The sequence below is a fragment of the Paroedura picta genome, chromosome 6 (assembly GCF_049243985.1).
Source record: "Paroedura picta isolate Pp20150507F chromosome 6, Ppicta_v3.0, whole genome shotgun sequence".
NCBI lineage: Eukaryota > Metazoa > Chordata > Lepidosauria > Squamata > Gekkonidae > Paroedura > Paroedura picta.
Genome location: NC_135374.1, coordinates 34,446,746 through 34,467,498, shown reverse-complemented (window position 1 = coordinate 34,467,498; position 20,753 = coordinate 34,446,746). Strand labels below are relative to the sequence as shown.

General features: G+C 48.7%; 1 protein-coding gene across 1 annotated transcript in view; it reads left to right on the top strand.

The window, feature by feature from the left end:
- RPL24 (ribosomal protein L24) overlaps positions 1 to 20,753 on the top strand; it is a 354,788-nt gene that overhangs the window by 160,510 nt on the left and 173,525 nt on the right. The gene's annotated exons all lie outside the window — the stretch shown is intronic.

Sequence of the window (20,753 nt, the reverse complement as noted above, 5' to 3'; positions counted from 1 at the left end):
CCACCTGCCCCTTTTATTATTTATCTATTTTTAAATTTCTATGCTGCCCTTCCCCAAGGGCTCAGAGCTGCTCACATTTAAATACAAACAAAAGTTTAAGCCATTAAAAACCAGTTTGCACTATTAGGGAAACAGAAAGAGCTCTTGGTGGGGAGAGAGTATTTCCACAACATCGGGTCTCAGCCTTTTGGCTAAAATCAAGTGTTGGGCATACTTCCATAGCTGTCTCAGTGGAGCAACTAATGGTGTGACCTTGATCCTAATGAACACTAGTTGTGCTTCTACAAAGGATGCAGGCAGTGCTGTTATGCAAACTGGACCCTGTATCAAATCTGTCATTCCAGAATGACCCCCTTCTCATGAAAAATCCTAACACAATCCTAGTAAAAAAGAGGACATTTGTATATGCAACTCCCAGTCTGGCACGTTAAACATCTGAGAAGAGGGGAGAGATGGAAGAGAGACAAGTCCTTCACTGGCAAAGTTTAAATAAGAGAGGAGCTTAAAGGAATGAAATAGTTTTATTTAGAAGTGAAACAACTTTGAATAGAAAGATAGGAGAGAGAGACCTCACATATAAGCCGAGTTTTTCAGCCCTATTTTTAAGCTGAAAAAGTCCCATCGGCTTATATGCGGGTATTTAAAAAAACAGCTTCCAGACAAGACTGGAGGGTGGGGGTGGGAGACAAGTATACTTGCCTGAAAAAGCAAAGGCAGGAAGAACAGAGACGCAGCAAGGGAAAGAGCAGTCTCTGGGAGGGAAAGAGCAGTCTCTGCCTCCCCCCCTCTCTGCCTTAACGAGGCTAACACGTGTTGCAGGAAGCACTGCAGGAAGCTCTGAAGCCTCTGTCTCAGAGGGAGAACAGAGAGCAGAAGGAGGAAACGCCCCTAGAGGAAGGAATAAAGGCAAGAGGGGTCAGAGGGAAAGAGGAGGGAGGAGGAGGGTGGGAAGATAAGGGGGAAAAAATCTGTCCAAAACATGGGAAAGGGGAGGAAAGGAGAAAAGGCCACTATCCAAACACCACACTCAGCTTATGTGCGAGTCAATAAGTTTTTTCCAGCATTTTGTGGTATAATTAGGTGCCTCAGCTTATATGCAGGTCAGCTTATATGCGAGTATATACAGTATCTAACTTCTGTTGTTTCATTCTTTTTGTTAGGGAGAAAGTATGCTCAAAGGAGCAGGAAGTCTCCAACTGAGCCAATCAGGACACAGGAGGAGATCATTTTTAAAAATACCAATAATTTCCTGATCTGACTATGCTAAATACACACCTCCTCCAATGCCCCCTGTAGGATGTTCTTCATATGCTGTTGATCATGCAAACTACAGATTTTGCATATTCCAACACACTTAACCAGTAAGTAACTTTTATTTCCCAATCTACTCTACAAAAAATAAAGCAAAAAATAAAGGTATGAGACAGCATTTGTAATAATACCGCAGTGTGTGTATAAAACCAATTTATTTATTTATTTATTTATTTATCATACTTCTATACCGCCCTCCCCGGAGGCTCAGGGCGGTTTACATTATAACAGAAAACAATACATAAAACAGTCTGTAGAACATGTATAACTGATAACTAATAATTGTAACCAAATAACAACACAGTATAACAGTAAACAATAAGGTAATACAAACAGGTCCAGGGCTTATTGATGGGATTCTGAGGGGGGGAGCAGGGGCCCTTGGTCGCTGATTGATTACGTCTGGTCTCGGCCAAATGCCTGGTGGAGGAGCTCCTTTTTGCAGGCCCTGCGGAACTGTTTAAGCTCCGTCAGGGCCCTGATCTCCTCTGGGAGCTCATTCCACCAGGTGGGGGCCAGAACAGAGAATGCTCTGGCCCTGGTCGAGACCAGGCGGACTTCTTTAGGGCCAGGGATCCTTAGCTGATTGGAGGCAGTAGAGCGCAGAGCTCTTTTGGGGACATAGGCGGGGAGGCGGTCCCTCAGGTACACTGGGCCCTGACCGCGTATGGCCTTGAAGGTAATTACCAGAACCTTTAGTCTGATCCGGAATTCAACTGGTAACCATTGCAGCTGATGGAGAATAGGCCGGATATGAGACCTCCACGGTGTTGCTGTGAGGATCCTGGCTGCTGCATTTTGAACTAGTTGTAGTTTCCGGGTCAGGGCTAAGGGCAGGCCTGCGTAGAGCGAGTTACAAAAGTCCAGTCTAGAGGTGACCGTCGCATGGATCACTGTGGCTAGGTGTTCCGGGGCCAGGTAGGGCGCTAGTAGTTTGGCTTGGCGGAGATGGTAGAATGCCAGCCGTGCTACCTTTGTGATCTGGGTCTCCATTGTGAGGGAGGTGTCCAGAATCACGCCTAGGTTCCTGGCGGAGTGAGCCGTAGAGAGCTGCACGCCATCCAGGGTGGGCAGGCGCGCTTCCTCGCATGGGCCCTTCCTACCTAGCCACAGGACCTCCGTCTTTGAAGGATTGAGCTTCAGGCGACTCTGCTTGAGCCATCTCGTCACTGCTTCCAGGCAGCTGGCTAATGCTTCTGGGGGAGAGTCAGGGCGGCCATCCATCAGGAGGAAGAGCTGGGTGTCATCTGCATATTGATGGCAACCCAGCCCAAACCTCCGTACCAGTTGTGCAAGAGGGCGCATGAAGATGTTGAATAGGATAGGGGAGAGGACCGCTCCTTGTGGGACTCCACAAGTAAGTTGCTGGCGGTCTGATGTTTTCTCTCCTATTGCAACCCTCTGTCCACGATCCTGGAGGAAGGAGATCAGCCATTGAAGGGCTGTCCCTCGTATTCCAGCATCGATGAGGCGGCGAGCTAAAAGCTCATGATCAACTGTGTCGAACGCTGCTGAGAGGTCTAATAATATCAGCAGTGCCGACCCGCCTCGATCCAACTGGCGACGGAGGTCGTCCATCAGGGCGACTAGTGCTGTCTCTACCCCATGGCCAGGCCGGAAGCCTGACTGGGATGGGTCTAGGACCGAAGCTTCTTCCAGGTATTCCGTCAGTTGGTTTGCGACTGCCCTTTCTATCATCTTGCCCAGAAACGCTAAGTGCGAAACGGGCCTGTAGTTGTTAGGCTCTTGTGGGTTTAGAGATGTTTTTTTCAACAGTGGACGTACCACAGCCTCTTTCAAACCCTCCGGGAATTCTCCTGTTGTGAGAGATAGGTTGATTATCTCCCGGAGGGGGCCCTTTATATTTATGCCAGCTGTTTTTAGGAGCCAGGATGGGCAAGGATCTAGTGGGCATGTAGTTGGTCTTGTTGTCGCTAGAATCCTGTCCACTTCGGTCAGCGTGAGTCGTCTGAAGTTACTCATAGTTTTCTCCAAAGACGGCCAAGGGGCCTCTAGTTCACTTTTTGTATCTAACGTTGGAGGGAGGTCGTGGCAGAGTGTCGAGATTTTGTCCGCAAAATGACTCGCAAATGCCTCACAGCTGATGTCCAATTGGCTACTGTTTTGTTGCCCTTCAATCAGGGCAGTGAGGGATCGAACTACCTTAAACAATTGAGCTGGGCGTGAGTCTGCGGATGCGATGGTAGCCGAGTAAAAATTGCGTTTTACTGACTTCACCGCCATCTCATAGGCTTTCATCTGCATTCTATAAGATGTTCTCGAGGCTTCGTCACGAGTCTTCCTCCAAACTCGCTCTAGCCGTCTCAGTTCCCGTTTCTTGTCGCGAAGCTCCTCGGTGTACCAGGGGGCTCGCTTGAGACGGGGCCGGAGAGGGCGTCGGGGAGCTATCTCATCAATGGCAGTCAGCAGTCTGTTATGCCAGTCATTGACCAGGCCATTGAGAGAAGTGCCGGGGGGCATTGGTTCCCGCAGAGCATTCAGGAATCCTATTGGATCCATAACTCTCCGCGGGCGAGCTAAAATTTGCTCGGCACCCAACTGAGGAGGTGGTGGGAGCCTTAGCCGAGCCTTTAGAGCATAGTGGTCTGACCATGGCACGGCTGTTGTTGTGACCAGATCCACATCCAAACCTGCGCCGAAAATAAGATCCAGGGTGTGACCTGCTTGATGGGTGGGGCCAACAACAAATTGCGAGAGCCCTAGTGTTGCCATGGATGACACCAGGTCCTGTCCAGTTCTAGAGGACAGCAGCTCAGCATGGACGTTAAAGTCCCCCAGGACTAATAGACTGGAGAATTGTAGCGTCCAGGCCGCCACCGCCTCTAGTAGGGCAGGCAGGGCATCTGGCGGTGCAGTGGGCGCGCGATATACTAGCCAGATGGCCACGCTCTCGGTTGATCCCCATCCGAGGCCAACACATTCAATGCCTGGTATTGACGGCGCAGGAAGGGTTCTAAAGGAGAAAGCCTCTCGGGTTAGGATTGCCACCCCTCCTCCCCGCCCCGCTGTCCGGGACTGGTGGAGGACAGAAAACCCAGCAGGGGCTAGATCTTTGAGGGCAACTGTTTCCCCCTCCCTGGTCCAGGTTTCTGTCACGCACGCCAGGTCCGCTCTTTGCTCTGCAAAGCAGTTTTGCAGCGTAGAGGTTTTGTTGTTTATTGACCTGGCGTTGCACAGCACCAGTGTCAGAGGCGGGTTGTTTACCTTTGCCTCCACCCTAGTGTCACGAGGGATGGGGCGGAGTCTGGAGGGGGCTCGAGTATGGTTGGTTTTAGGCCCCCTTAGTTTGATGTATCTCCGCCATCCGCTGTCCCTGCCTTTGCCCCTTATTATTGGGATCCCTGACCCTATCAAGGCCCCTGCTTTTTCTCCTTCCTCAGTTTTGTTAGGCATTATGAGCTCTATGGACACTGTTGGTTGAATTCTTAGTTCTATGGTTTGGCTGGGGTTGATTGTTGAACCCCGGTTCTGTCTTTGTGTGTGTGAGTTTGTGTATCTGTGGGAGGTTGGCCCTGATCGCTTTTACAGCCTCTCAGGGCTTCCCCGTTCCACTTGTGTGTAGTTATGTGCTGGGTGTAGGGTGTGTGTCGTTGTGGGTGCCTGGAGGGGTGGTCCTGATCGCCTGTTGTGGCACCTCAGGGTTGCCCAGTCCAGGGGTGTGTGATGTATGAGTGGCCTGAGTGTTATTTCATGTTGGATTGTGATTGGAAGTTGTGGATTGGGTTGGCAGTTTGGGTTGTTTGGTGAGTGGAGGGTAAGTTGATGGGTTGGTTGGATTAATTACTTCGGCTGAGTTTAAGTAACTTGATTTTTTGGAGTTTAATTGTTTTGGGTGGGTTGGGGTAGAGTTTGGATTGTTGGGTGGGGTTAGGTTTTTTTGGGGGGGGTTCGGTATTGGGTTGGTGTAGATTAATTGATAGTAGTTGATTGTATATGGTGGGTGGATGGGCAGGTGTTAATTTAGTGCGGAATCAATCAGGATTAGTTGATTGTATTGGTTTGGGTAGATCTGTTGGTGGCAATTTGTTGTTTTGGCTGGGTGGGGTGTTGATTAATTTGGTTTGGTTGGGTAGATGGGTGGGGTGGGAGGAGAAGTTAATTTGATTTGGAGTCTGTTCGGCGTGGGTTGGTAGTGGGTTGGTAAGGGAACTCTTCTTATTTCTCTCCTATCTCTCTCTTCCCTCTTTCTTTTTCCCCCTCCCCCCCTTGTTTTTCTCTTCTTTCCCCCCCCCCTCTTTCCTCGTTTTCTCCTTCTTCCCCCCTCCCCTCCTTTTTTGGTCCTTCTTCCCCTCTTCCCTTCCTTTTCCCTTCTTTCCCCTCCCCTCTCCCCCCTTTTTTCCCTGTCTTTCCCCCCTCCCCTCTTTTCTGTGCATAACACAATGTTCCCGCCTAATTCTTTCGCCGTTGCTGGTGGTTTGGCCGGCGTCTTCTTTTTTGCTCTCTCTGTCCTCTCCCCTTCCTTCCCCCCCTCTGTTTTCTGTTTGCAGTCCCCCCCCCGCTAGATTATCTTCCCGCCCTATTTGTTCCCGCTCAATTTCTGACAGTTGTTTAATGTCCCTTCCCCCTTCTTGGGTGGGGTTTTCGCCGTTTAGGATCCTCTCCCTCCCCCCACCTAATTTGCTTCCCACTCAATTTTCTCGACGTTTATTTGGTATCCCTTCCCCCCTCTGGTGTAAGCAGCGTCCGCCTGTGTCCCTCTTCCTCCCCCACGCAATCGAGATGCTATTCCCTCCCAGGACCCCCAATCGTTCATGGGCAGTCTCCCCCCCTCTGGGCACAGATCAATTAAATAATTTATAATTAAATAGTTAAATCAGTTATCAGCTTACTCCCTTCCATTCCCTTCCCTTGCTTTGTTGTTAGGTTGGTTCACACTTTCTCTCTCTTTTCTATCTTTTCCAGTCTTTCTGTTCCCTCTTCCTTGTTGTTAGGCAGCTTTTCTCTCTTCTTTGTTTTTGGGCAGATCCTCCCACCCACACACACACGTTCTCATTCCTTTCTCGAACCTGCCTTATTATTGCTCTTTGGTTATTCCCCTCCCCTTCTCTTTCTATGTTGCTATATTCCCGCTTTAATTTATAACCGTTAGGGGCTCCCGCTTTTTTCTTTTCTTTTTTGGAGAGCCTCCAGTCCCGCAGTCTGTTTAACCCCCCCCCCCCCGTTGCTCTCAGTCAATTTTGATAGATAATTAGTTTTTTCCCCCAGTTAATTTCAACAGATCCCAATTTCCTAATCAGTTTTTATGATAGTCTTTTCCTCCCCCCCCCCAATTACATTATTAAACTTTTCCTCCCTCCAATTAGTGTCATCAGATCAGTTCCCTCTCCAATCAATTTATCAATCAACCCCCCCCCCCAATCACTTTTGATCAGTTCAGTTCCCTTCTACCCTATTTGATGTCTTTTCCAATTTAACTGTGCCGGAGCTCTGGGCCTCTGTTGGCTGGATCCTACGGTCTCTGTGGGTCACTGGTCGCGGAGTGGGGCGGTTTGCAGTTGGATGGATCCGACGGTCTCCGCGGCCAAGCAATCTCCGAAAAAGTGGTGGGCTTGGGAGGACGGAGAAGCCGGTGGGCTGGGAATGGTGGTGGCTCCGGTGGGCTGGGCGGGCTGGGAGTTCCTTCGGCGGTGGTGCGCAAGAAAGCCGAGGTGAGCCGAGCCTGGACGGGCTGGGATGGAGCCTTGGGTGAGCCGAGCCGGGCGGTGCGAGGTGGACTGAGGAGGAGCCGGGGAGCTGGGCGTGGGGCCGGGGGCGCGAGGCGGGCCGAGGAGGCGCGAGGGCGCGTAGTGTGCTGGGAAGGCGCGAGGGCACGAGGTAGGCCGAGGAGGAGCCAGGGAGCTGGGCCGAGCTGGGAGCTGGGCGGAGGGGTGTGCCTCCTCAGCACAGTTCCTGGTGGGCTGGTGCTCCGTCGGGCTGGTGCTCCGTCGGTGACAGACTCATGCAGCCTCGTGTGTCTCCCCGGTGGCCTGTCAGCAGCGGCCCGTTGATGTCAGCTCCTGGGGTGGCGGCGGCGGCAGCCTCCAGCGCTATTCTTGGTGTCTTGAGCCTGCGGCTCCCTGCTCTTTGGGTGTGGGTCGTCTGGCTGCCTCGGCTCTCTGCTCTTAAATTTGCCTTGTGATTTCTTCTTCAGTTTTTTCTGATTTGATCTTGTTGGATTTGTTCGTAGTTGCCGCTGTTCTTTTCGTTTGAATCCGTTTGTGATTTTGATTTTTTCAATTCTAAGGCTTTCCTCCTTATTCTTTTTCTTATTTCTTGCTTCGTTCCAGGTTCCTTAGATGTTGTTTTAGGGTTTTAGTTTTTTTCTCCAGATTTTTCTCCAGATTTTTCTCCAGATTTTTCTCCAGATCATAGTGTGCAATTGTGTTAGTCATGCCAGATTGTGTTCTTCCAATTTAGTTAATCCAGCGCAAACCAATCAAGAGGATGGTAATATGTGAGGGGTGTCTGAGAATGAGACCAAAGGGTATGGTGGAAGGAAGGAATCTCTAACTAGGATGTGTCAGACGCACAGGAAACTCACAACAAAACTTATTCAAAAGAAAAGAGTTTTATTGATTAGCACTATACGCATTGGACTGAAAGTCAAATCTGACCAGAGGCCAGATTTGCCCCAGCTTATCAATACATTTCTCCCGCCCAAAACTTGACAGTTCCCAAGGAGGGGGGTAGGAGAGAAAAGACATGTGTGTTAAAACAACAGGATTCCATTCTCCCAGCCTTGAGAGAGGTGACAACAACCCTGTGAGCCCACAACAAGATAAAGGTTAACATAACATCACTACTCTACTTTATAGCTTACAAACTACAAGGCCAGGACAAGCAGGCGCCAGGCCAATCAAGCAATATAACTGACATGGAGGAACTCAGGCTAATTTATGACAGAGATTCTACAATCCTGACATCCCTCCGCATTAAAACCAACTCACTCCCCCACCTAGCCGGCATCCACCGGGCGAGGACAATCAGGGAATGCTCGATGGAAAGCCCGGAGAAGGCGGGGCGCCTTCACATTCCCAGCCTCAACCCACTCCTTGTCCCCAGAGGGAAAATCTTTCCAATCGACCAAATACTGGAGGCGACCCTTATGCATACGAGAGTCTAAAATTTGGTTGACTTCATAGTGGGTGTCTTTGTCGATGTATATCGGCACAGGCGTAGCTGGAGGAGGGTGCCATTCATCCGGGACGGGAGCTCTCCGCAGCAGGCTGGAATGAAAAACCGGATGCACATTCCTGTAAGTCTTTGGTAACACAAGTTCCACAGTTACAGCATTTATTAGTTTAACCACCTTAAATGGGCCCACATATTTTGGGCCAAGCTTCTTGGATTTCTGTTGACACCGCAAATTCTTTGTGGACAAATAGGCCAGATCTCCCACTTTCCATTCTGGTGCAGGTGCCCGTTTTTTATCTGCCTGGGCTTTATAGGCCTGTTTCGCCCCTTTGAGGCTGGCAACTATCTCTGGCCATCCTGCACTGATGGTTGCAGCCCATTTATTAATGTCAGGGGCTTCGGTGGAGCTAAGTTCCCAAGTGGGTGCTGCCACTAAATCAGTCCCATACACCACCTTGAAGGGGGATACCCCCGTTGAGGCATGGGCCCCATTGTTATAGGCGAATTCAGCGAGTGGCAGTAAGGAAACCCAGTCATCTTGCTGATGATTGATAAAACAGCGCAAATATTGCTCCAAGATCTGGTTGACTCTCTCGGTCTGGCCATTAGACTCGGGGTGGTAGCCTGAGGTGAGGGCTTGTTCTATGCCTAACAACTTCAGGAGCTCCCGCCAGAACTTGGCAACGAACTGGGGGCCCCGATCCGTCAGAACACGTGTCGGGATCCCGTGCAGACGTACCACGTGGTTTATAAACATTGAAGCCAATTTGGCTGCAGTAGGCAAGGCCGTGCACGGGATAAAATGAGCCTGCTTTGAAAAAGCGTCCACTACCACCCAAATGACGGTTTTTCCTTGACTGGGAGGTAAGTCCGTAATAAAGTCCATAGTGACATCCGTCCAAGGCCGAGAGGGGGTGGGCCGGGGCTGCAACAACCCTTTTTTCTTTCCCCCAGCAGGTTTTGAGGTGACACAAATGGGGCACCCCTGCACATACTTTTCCACATCCTTGCGCAGAGAGGGCCACCAATACTGTCTCCTGACCAGGTGCAGAGTTTTCACAAACCCAAAATGTCCAGCTGTTTTCGCATCGTGACAAAGTTTTAAAACCTCTCCCCTGGCCGCGGCCGGGACAAAAAGCCTCTCGCCTTTGAAAAAGAGCCCCCCCTTCTCAGTCAGATCGGGGCGGAGGGAGTAAAATTCCGAGTCCTGTGACAACTCCTTCTGGACCCAACCCCCAGGAATGGGCGTTACAGACTTCGTGTGGCTGCGCGTCACCGCAGCCATCCCCAGCTGGGCGGGGGTAAAAACTGTATCCACCAATGGGTCTCGTTTGCTGTTGTACTGGGGCAGGCGCGACAGGGCGTCTGCCAGAAAGTTCATTTTGCCGGGTAGATGTTTAAGGGAGAAGTTGAAACGAGCGAAAAACTCCGCCCATCTCATCTGTTTTGCCGAAAGCGAGCGGGGCTGCTTGAGTGCCTGGAGGTTTTTATGATCCGTCCAGACCACGAATGGCACTGCGGACCCCTCTAACCAATGCCTCCAAGTGGAAAGAGCCAATTTCACTGCAGCCGCTTCCTTCTCCCAAATGGCCCAGTTCCGTTCCGCCCCAGAAAATTTCTTTGAAAGATAGGCCAGCGGGTGCAATTTCCCATCCTCCCCCTCTTGGAGGATCACTGCCCCCATTGCCACGTCCGAGGAATCTACTTGCACGGTGAATTGCCTAGTTGGGTCAGCACCGGTTCGGACGTAAACAACAATTTCAGTCTGTCAAACGCGTCCTGGCATGGGGGAGTCCAATGGAGAGGCGCCCCCGGACGGTTAGCTGTCTTTCCCCCTTGTTTGGTTTTCAACAAATCAGTAAGAGGCAACGCCACTTTGGCAAAATTGGGGATAAAAGTTCTATAAAAATTAGCGAACCCCAAGAAACTTTGTAATTGCCTCCTAGTACGGGGGGGTTCCCATGCCAACAGGTCCCGCACTTTGCCCGGGTCCATTTCAATCCCTGCCTGGGATACCCGGAAGCCCAGAAACTCCACCGCATCTTGGTGGAACTCGCATTTTGACAGTTTGGCAAACAACTGGTGCTCCCGCAAGCGGCGGAGCACCTCACGGACCAGGTTAGCATGACTCTCAACATTTTCTGAATACACAAGAATATCATCAATATAAACCAACACCCCTTGGTACAATAAATCATGCATAATTTCATTAATCATATTCATGAACACGCCCGGAGCGCCGGCGAGGCCGAACGGCATTACGGTGTACTCAAACTGCCCCAGGGGAGTGTTAAAGGCTGTCAAATATTCGTGTCCCTTCTTTATTCGGACCCGGTAATAGGCCTCCCTTAAATCCAGTTTCGTGAAGATTCGCGCCTTCCCCAAGTGGCCTAATAAGTCCTTTATCAGGGGGAGCGGGTAGGCGTTGCAAGTGGAGACTGCGTTCAGACCCCGGTAGTCGGTGCACAAGCGCAGTGAACCGTCTTTCTTTTTCACAAAGAGGACCGGGGCCGCCAAGGACGATGTGGCTGGTCTAATAAAGCCCCTCGCCAAGTTTTTATCCAAAAATTCCCTGAGCTCCGCCATTTCCCGCGGGCTCATGGAGTAAAGCTTGGCTTTGGGGAGGGGTTCCCCCTTCTTCAATTCAATTGCACAGTCAGTTTTACGATGGGGAGGAAGTTGGTTGCACTCCACCTCCGCGAACACATCAGCAAAGTCCCGATACTCGGGAGGGAGCGCTGCCCCCCCGGATCCCAATGCGGCCACAACCCCCAAGCTCGGGGGACTCCGCGCCCGCGCGTGCTGCTCGCAAGCGGGCGAGGTGAACTCCACAGTCCCTTCTTTCCATTTCACTAGGGGGTCATGTTCCTTCAGCCAATCCAACCCCAACACGCAAGGGAAGGCAGAGTGCGGGGCTACCAAAGGTTGGATTTGTTCCCAATGTTTTTTTATGTCCAAGTCCATTGGGCGCGTTTTTGCCGTGGCTTCCCCTCCAGGGGCGCATTTCCCATCTAATTGGGTGATTGGCAAGGGTTCTTTCAGCGGCACCTTTCCCACCCCCAAAGTCTCGGCCAGCGCCGGGCTCACTAAAGATTGAGTGCACCCCGAGTCCACGATACATCGGACACCCACTGTTTTCCCCGACTTGGGGTTGGAGAGATTGGCAGGTAAGAGCAGCAAGGGGGAATCACTCACCGCGCGTTTGCCCCTGTTGGCGGCCTGCTGGCGGGGCGCCTTTACAGCAGACCGTCCTCGTTTCCCGACTGCGCCTCGGCTTGGTCCTCCTCCTCCGGCTCGCTACTTTCCTCCGAGTCGTCCACTGCCGGTACGGCAGCCACAGGCACCAGCAGGGACTTGGCACTTTTCTTCGGAGCGGCTTTCTTGGCGGGCTGAGCTTTCGTTGGGGGGCTACTCACGGCTCTCGGTGTCGATCCCGCTTTTGACGGGCATTGTGCGAGAAAATGCCCCGCTTGGCCGCAACCCAAGCACAGCCCTTTCGTCATGCGCCGGGTGCGCTCCGTCGGCTCCAGCTTCGCACGGGGCTTGACTTTCGCCGGGGTGGAAGTCTTCGCCACGGTTTTGCCCGCTAAGACCTGAATCATCGAGGCCCGCTCCAATCGATTTTCCATCTCTCCAGCCAATTGGACCCACCCGTCGACGGTAAGCGGGTCTTCCAAAAGGAGGCATTTGTCAGCCAGAGTGGGATCGAGGCCCCCCACAAACGCCAGTACGCGCTGGGGTTCGGTCCAGTCAGGCACCGAAGACGCCAGCTCCTTAAATTCCCTGGCATACTCAACCACTGACAATTTTCCTTGCCGGTGAGCCCTGAGTTTCTTCTCTGCCGTCTCCCTTTCGAACGGCTCCACATACATCTGGCGCATGGCTCGCAGGAAGTGGTTGTAATTACAGATGGCTTGGGGATGATAACGGTACAAGTCCAGGAACCATTTGGCAGCCTTGCCTTCTAAGGCCTGCCCCACAAAACGCACCCGCTCGGCGTCGTCATGGAACGTAAAACCCATGTCCATCATGTAGGCCTGGAGATGCACCAGGAACGTAGGAAATTCTGCGGGGTTCCCCGAAAACTTAGCCTTGAATTTATAGGTGCTCCGCATCTCCACTCCACGGAGGTGGGGGGGTAGGCGCCCTGGGCCCCATTCCGCTGGCGCCGGAGCTGGGACCAGGGGCCTGGCACCCCGGCCGATGCCCCTTCCTCGTCCCGCCGCCACTCTCGCTCGATCTGCCACCCTCGCCGCCTCTGCTGCCCGCGCGGCCGCCGCCGCTGCTTCTCGCGCCGCTGCAGCTGCTGCCGCCTCGGCTCCCGCAACGTCCGCCGCCGCCGCCGCCGCTGCCGCCGCCGCCGCTACCTCAGCGTCTCCGTCCGCGCCGTCGCCTCCGGCTCCGTCGCCTCCGGCTCCGTCGCCGCCAGCGCCACCCGCGTCCTCTCGCTCCTCGTCTTCGTTTTCCCTTTCCCTCTGCGCTCTCGCCCGCGCCGCAGCCTCCGCCTCGATCTCCAGCTGCGCTCTGGCTCTGGCCACCGCTTCAGCATCCGCTGCTGCTTGCGTGTCCGCCATGCCGTGCTCCCGCAGGGCAAGCCCACCGCTCGCTCTGCGCCCGCTGGTATCGTGTGCACCACCACCGAGCACTTCCTTCAACAGGCGTTGTGTCCGGCGTTTCTCCTCCGGATCCAACCGACCCGAAAGGTCCTGCAGCCAGTTGGTCACCCTGTCCAGCTTGTACTGCAAGTCCTGCGTCTCACCCACAGGCTCCAGTCCGTAGCTAGGCAGTGCCAGGTGCTCCGGCCACACTTCGTCCCCAGTAGGGCGGTCGTACCTCGACAATCGCCTACGCTGGGTGACGTGTCGTTCCAAAAATTCCTCGGGCCCCGGGGTTGTCCCCGAGATTGCCCTCAGCATGCCCGAGCTGTACGGCCCCGCACTGGCGCCGTCGCCCTGGGAAAGGTCCCAATCCAGGCCCTCTCCCTGCTCAGAAAAAGTATGTCCCTCGCCCTGCATTTTCGCAGGTGAAAGGAGTTGTGAGATTTGACTTGATGTCAGACGCACAGGAAACTCACAACAAAACTTATTCAAAAGAAAAGAGTTTTATTGATTAGCACTATACGCATTGGACTGAAAGTCAAATCTGACCAGAGGCCAGATTTGCCCCAGCTTATCAATACATTTCTCCCGCCCAAAACTTCCTTCAATTCCCAAGGAGGGGGGTAGGAGAGAAAAGACATGTGTGTTAAAACAACAGGATTCCATTCTCCCAGCCTTGAGAGAGGTGACAACAACCCTGTGAGCCCACAACAAGATAAAGGTTAACATAACATCACTACTCTACTTTATAGCTTACAAACTACAAGGCCAGGACAAGCAGGCGCCAGGCCAATCAAGCAATATAACTGACATGGAGGAACTCAGGCTAATTTATGACAGAGATTCTACAATCCTGACAGGATGTGATGGAGAAGGGCCAGCTGCCATTAAGGTAGACTGCTCCCAAGTAGGAAACTGAGTTACTAACAAATGATAAACAGGTAAAAGGATGTGGAAGTACTAAGATTGGGAAGGATAGCAAGATGGCGGAAAGAAATCATACTGTGCCTGCCTTGAAGAGAAGTCCAGTAATTTTGTACTCAGATTCCAACTGATGTAATTTTAGGACCCAGCACCCTACTGCTGTGAGTCCAAAGTGCATCCAGCCACATGGGAACTGAAAATGTGGTAGACTATGAAGTCTAAGCTACATTCTTTTTATATGAAATCCCCATTATTGGTTTGTGTAACTAAATTCCTGTGCTGAAAATTAGCACTCTTCTAAGGCCATGGAAGTCAATGGGCTGAGAATTGTGTAATTCTGCCTAGAGTGGCACTGTAAGTCATATTTTCTCCAAGTAATTTTCTATCTTACTCATTCAGACTTCTCAATCATAGATGTGCTTTTCCCTATGTATAATTTATTTTTTTCAGTGGTGATGACAGCATCTCTTGAGGGACTATGGCTTTGTCATGGAGTCCAAGTTTTGCAGGCAGAAAAGTCCCAGAAATCTCCAATTAGGAGATCTTGGATAACACAGGAAACATGGGGAGTACAGGGAAAGACTCTGCACGAGACCTGGGAGACCCACGGCCAGTGATACAGTCAATGACATTGAACTGGATGGACCACTGGTCTGAGATTCTGTATGAGTATCTGACACTTTACCACCAAAAGCAGAAGCACTAAGCAGCCCCGTCAAGGAAGTTTATCTCCTGACAAACATTCTCAGAAAGACAAAAGTTTGTACACATTACTAACTTGGTATTTAGGCAATCTAAACCTTGCGGGTTACATTGGCCAATTTAACTATGTTTAGTCATTAATAAGTCCCGCTTTATTGGAACAAGTGTGTGAAAACTGTATTATCTCATTTTATATAATCTCACCCAATAGACTTCTAAAAACTCTGTTATTTAGCATTGGCAAAGAAGGCTGTGCAGTGATTTCTAGAATGTCAAGTGATACGTTCAGTAGCAGATGAGGAAACTGTAGTCATCTAAAAGAGGCTTATTTAAATTACGTGGGAAATATTAATGCCAAAATAAACCTGGCCACCTCTGAACTTTATTGCTGCTAAAGCATTTGCCTCAGTGGTTAAAGCAGGCCCTTATCAGGTGGACAGAATCTTGATAGCCAAAGACTCCTCATTTAACCCATGTGACACTATCTATTTGGTGTAACAGGTCCTTCTGGACAATAAGCATTGTTCCTCCCTCTCCCCCCCCCCCGCACCTTTGAAAGAAAGCATCATCTTGGTTTTAAAGGATTTAAGGTTTTGAAGGGGTGTCCATTTTTATTACTTTCCATGTTTCCTTTTTGAAAATGTATTTTAGTAGGAGTTAAGTGGTTTGTTTATTAAGGACTTTACTGTCTCCAGCCACCAGAGGGCAAGCACACTCCATCTGCCTTATTGGAACAGGCTGAGTCGGCACAAAAGAACCTAGAGCTGCCTGTGTTTGTGTATGTGTGTGTGATAGAGAGAGTTCAAAAGCTCTCATATAAATTGATTTTGCAGTTTCATATTTTTTAAACAAAGAAGAAAATTATTGTCCAATTTCTAATGAGAAAACTGTATGAGTTAAGCATGCAGGAAAGTCAATTGTTTGGGATTAATAAATGTTAAAATATCAACAAATGAAGAATCTAGATATACTATGTTTTAGGTTTCTGTGTAGTTCAATGTACGTCCCATGCTTCTCTTGGTAACTTAAGTTAGGCACTGGAATAGACCACCAGTAGACTGAAAGTAGCTATAAGAATTACATTATCATAAGTTTGTAACCATGGACAGCCAAAGTTACCAACAAGATAGTTTTAGAGAGGAGCAAACCAACTATGTCATTAGAAGGGAAGATATTATGGCTAAAGTTCACTTGCTGTGGACACATCATGCGATCAAACTCGCTAGAAAAATCATTAATGCTCAACATGGTCAGTGGCAAAAGGAAACAGGGTCGCCAAAGGATCCGCTGGCTCAACGCAATCAAAGCCGCCACAGAGATGACCATCAGCCAACTAAAAGAAGTGGTCATTGACAGAGACGTGTGGCGGAAACTTTCCTATGGAAAAGGGTCAGGCACAACTGAACAGATGACATCATCATCATCAAGTTTGTAACTTTAATCAGTTTCAGAGTGTACCAAAATAAGACTGGTTATTGTTAGGTATCTTCTTGTGTATGAACTGCAAGTCCTCCCAGAATTCTGAAACTAACCTGAATCACACGTTGTCCACCAAATGAGCAGCAGAGCAAGCTTGGGTTCAGTGTAAGGAAACTAGGTTTCAATCCCTGAGTTAAAAAAAAAGTTTTTTAAGTGATGTTGCCTGAATTCTCTGCCTGGTGAACACCCAAATCTGACATCACATTGCTGCTGCAATGTTGTTGCAAAGCTTGAGTATTTGGAAGTTAGAGGAGAATCAGGAAATCACATAATCTGTGAGGGGAACAGGACTTTTCCTCTGAGGTAAAGGGGAAATTGTTTGGGAAATTTTATGCCACTTTGTTCCCTAAAAGGACCCACAGTTCCTATACAGAAAAAAATAACAAAATATAATTTAACAATTAATTTAAGCAAATAATAGAATTTAAACAGAGAGAGCAAAGAAAGAAACTGAAGATGTAGTTTGGCCATCGGGCAAAAGCTTGAAATAAAAAGATTCATTTGAGAAAGTGGAAGGAAATCCAGATGAGCTAAAAGGTTTGCATTATGGCTGACCAAAAATATGAAGAAGGAAGTTCCAGTGTCTTGGGAACATTTCTAGATTGGGGACACAGGGGAAGTCTTGAGCTATATTAGAAGCAGTTTTAATTATCTCATCAAGCTGGGATTTCAGAAGAAACTTATATTTGATATTGGGTCAGTATGAAAATACATCAGAGTGATGTAGAGGTTTCAGTCATGAGCACAAACTTCCTCAAAAACTGAAGTTCTTACTAAGCTTGTCCAGTTTGTGAAGTTATGTTTGACCATTTCTTCATGAGGGATTTGCCCTTGCACAGCCTCTCACTGTTCGCAGGTTTTAATGCTGCTTCCTCATGACATCATTAGCAGCTCGTAGCTCTCCAGTGGTTGGCATGAGTTTTCGTACCCTTTGCCCCGCGATGAGGGAATGTGGGAGAATCCTCTTGCCCTTTCTTGTTGCAGCGCATAATGAGGCAAAACAGGGACCAGCCTGTCTAAAAGAAGAAATGTGCAACCGTCTCGCTAGCATTTTGCCCATCCTTGCACCTTTGTCTTCCTTCCTTCCTTCCTTCCTTCCTTCCTTCCTTCCTTCCTTCCTTCCTTCCTTCCTTCCTTCCTTCCTTCCTTCCTTCCTTCCTTCCTTCCTTCCTTCCTTCCTTCCTTCCTTAGTTTGTTTGTTTCTTCTTTTCTTTTCTTTTTTCTTTTCTTTTCTTTCCTTCCTCCTCTTTATTTCTTCCTTCTTTGTTTCTTTCTTCCAGCTGTTTTCTCTGGAGGAACTGATACCTGGAGATCAGGTGTAATTCCTGAAGATTTCCAGGCCCCCACCAGGAGGTTGGTGACCCAGCTGTCTTTACATGGAGTGTAAAGACAGCTCTCAAGATTAGCATCTGCTACTCTTTAGCCACTTCACCATGTTGGATCTCAAGATTGAGCAGAGAGCAGAGGGAGGAGAGCCAGCAGCGAGGAAGGACACAGTGCAAGTGTGCATCCGAGCACCGTTGTATTCCTAGGTACAACAGTATTTGCCTCTAAATAACCCCATTCATTTAGTGTGCCCTGAATACTACAGCAGAAGGGATAGGGAGAGAGGAACTCAACAGTTCTATGAATGTTGAGAACATCATCTGAATATTGTAGTTAAATATAAAGGAAATACCAATGGCTCTTCTGTTTCTAGCTCTATGATGAGAGTCTGGGAGGTTAATCTTTGTAAATGACATTGAGGATCTCTGTGGGCCTTTTCGCACGGGGATCTTTGTTGCAAATTGTTTGCGGAATGAAAAATCGCCATTTAAAATAGTGGAATTCGTCGTTATGCATACCTGCCTTTGTAGTGGAATCAGTTGCGTTTTTTAGCGTTTCCCACAGGCTTCCGGTCTCGGCAGAAATCGCTAGAAAGGAAGCGCTATTGCCGAGCTCATCCCGCCCCTGGCCGTCAAGCAGCCAATGGGCAGCCGTTAGCATGCTCCCAAACAGCCCCTTTCCCTTTAAGAAAGGTTTTAAAAAAAAAAAAACAGACCCATAGCAACGAATCTAGGTAGATTCGTTGCAACGGAGAGACCCATCCAGCTGCCTAATGTGAGCTGTCATTTGATTGTATGATCGTTGGCACGCTGCCTCGAGTGATAAAAAAAAAATCCCCCCCCCTCTCACGGGCCCGATTTTCGGCTGAATTAATGTGTAAAAAATAAAGGGACTTTATTTCAGCAAACGGGCTTTTATGTGGTTTGTGCTTAGTGACTAAAGGTGAAGGACTGAAGCCAGGGAAGCCTCTAAACAGAAAGAGGCTCGCTGGTGCGTTTATCCCCGCTCGCTCGGAGAAAAAAAATGGCGATCGCTTCGCCGGAAGTTTGGAGGAGAGAGCCAGGGGGAAGGACTTTGAAGAACCCGCAACAATGGTAACGCACAGGTCTTTAGCGCTATTGTTGCAGATTGGTTGCAGGAGTGTATCGCTATCCGGAGGGTGAATCCACTTTTCTGGATTCCCCTGAAAGCGCTACAACGAAGCGCTTTTTGCGGGTCGGTTTCAGGATTGTTGCAGATTGTCTACGACGTCGTGGGTTATGGCAAATTAGTAGCGTTTCCAATTAGCAACCATTGTGCTATTTTGAAGCCGTGCGAAATGGCCCTGTGTCTTTCCTTTCATGTATTTAACTAAATTCCCAGCAATGAAGTTCCCAGCAGTGAACTCTCAAAACTGCTCGAAGTCCATTTGGGTTATGTAGACATTGTGAATTGGGACATAGTAAACAGCCTGACGATATCAGCTAAGACATAAAACAATATGCTGTTCCTGAAATTTTATGAAGATGTTAGAGCAAAGAAACAAGCATTTTGTTTGGCATTAGCTAATGTACATATACCAGGAGACGATTCCAATGTCAAATCTGTGTGAGTGTTCAGTTTTATGCCTCTGCCACACACAAGTAGAAGCTCACACCAGGCATTTACAGAAGGGTGGTCAACTCTTTGCTTCTTATTGAAATTAATTAAATTCATTGTATCAGTAGGATGCCTATCTGAACAGAAGGTAGAATCATATTGATTGTAAATCCTGAAAGGGGGGGCATTTTTCATTAGCTGCTAAGTTTGCTCATCCTACAAATGTAAAATGTTGTCTGTAAGGTCAGGTTAACATTGAAATGAACTATAGCCAAATATCCATTTATTTGTCTAATTTTATCCCAAACTATTTGCATGGATTTAAATATTATTAAATACCAAGTATAAAAAAAAGAATGAGCCTCTTGTGGCGCAGAGTGGTAAGGCAGCTGTCTGAAAGCTTTGCCCATGAGGCTGGGAGTTCAATCCCAGCAGCCGGCTCAAGGTTGACTCAGTCTTCCATCCTTCTGAGATCGGTAAAATGAGTACCCAGCTTGCTGGGGGGTAAACGGTAATGACTGGGGAAGGCACTGGCAAACCACCCCGTATTGAGTCTGCCATGAAAATGCTAGAGGGCATCACCCCAAGGGTCAGACATGACTCGGTGCTTGCACAGGGGATACCTTTACCTTTACCTTATAAAAATATCAATTGCAATTCTAATTGTAGAAAAAGTTTTGTTTTATAGGACTGAAGAAAATTAAAGAGTCAGCCTTTGGGTTTGATAATGCTTCTTATAAAGTGGTTTGAAGCTATATAATTCCAAATGCAAGATTCATTATCAGTGGGATCCTTTGGGACTGATTTATGATGCATAAGGGAACTAAATGGGAAAACCCCATTTTAGCTTTAGTGTTTAAGGGGAAGTGAGCAAATAAAACACATGCAATGGATAATAATAATTTAGACATGTTCATTCAAATGCACAGCTTGATCTCATGTTATAAAGTACATTTAGAAAAAAGTTTTGATTTTTAAAAATAACAATTTTAATGGAAATGGGATGAACTGGGTGACAGATAAATGACAGAAGTGCATTTATCAAAGAGTTATCTGTTTAATAATTTATGCCTTCAGATAAGAAAATTAAAAACCTGAGAATAATATTAAGAACAGCATAAGATAAGTAGGAAAAAGGATTTAAAACTTCACAATGATGAAGCTAAACTAATATGATTAGCCAATCAGCTGTAAGGTGAAAGTGAGGCTTCCTTCATTTATGTGGATATAAGAATAAATCGGGCATCATCATCTTTGCCCGATTCCTTCTCTTCTTCACGCCCACCTGCCTTTCTCCACAAGGAAACCCAATGCAACTTACATTATTTTTCTGTTTTCCATTTTATCCTCACAATAACTCTGTGAGAGAGGTTAGTCTGATAGTGTAAAACCAAAGGTCACCCAATGAGTTTCCACAGCAGAACTGGGATCCCAGTCTGCAACTACATTGCAGTGGCTTTCATAGGGTGGCCGTATTCGACAGTAGCAAGCAATCAGGGACTGAGGCAAGCAGGACAGTAGTATCAAGTTGCCTGGCAGGCGCAACCAAGCCTGGCTGCAATGAGTCCTCCCTCAAAAGGCAAAACTGCACTAGTAAGTGCCCTGCCTGCTCCTGCTGCCTTTTACTGATAGAAACCAAACAGAAACCAAGCTTGGAATGGTGGCCAAACGTCTGTGGTTGCCTAGCAACAACTACTGAAG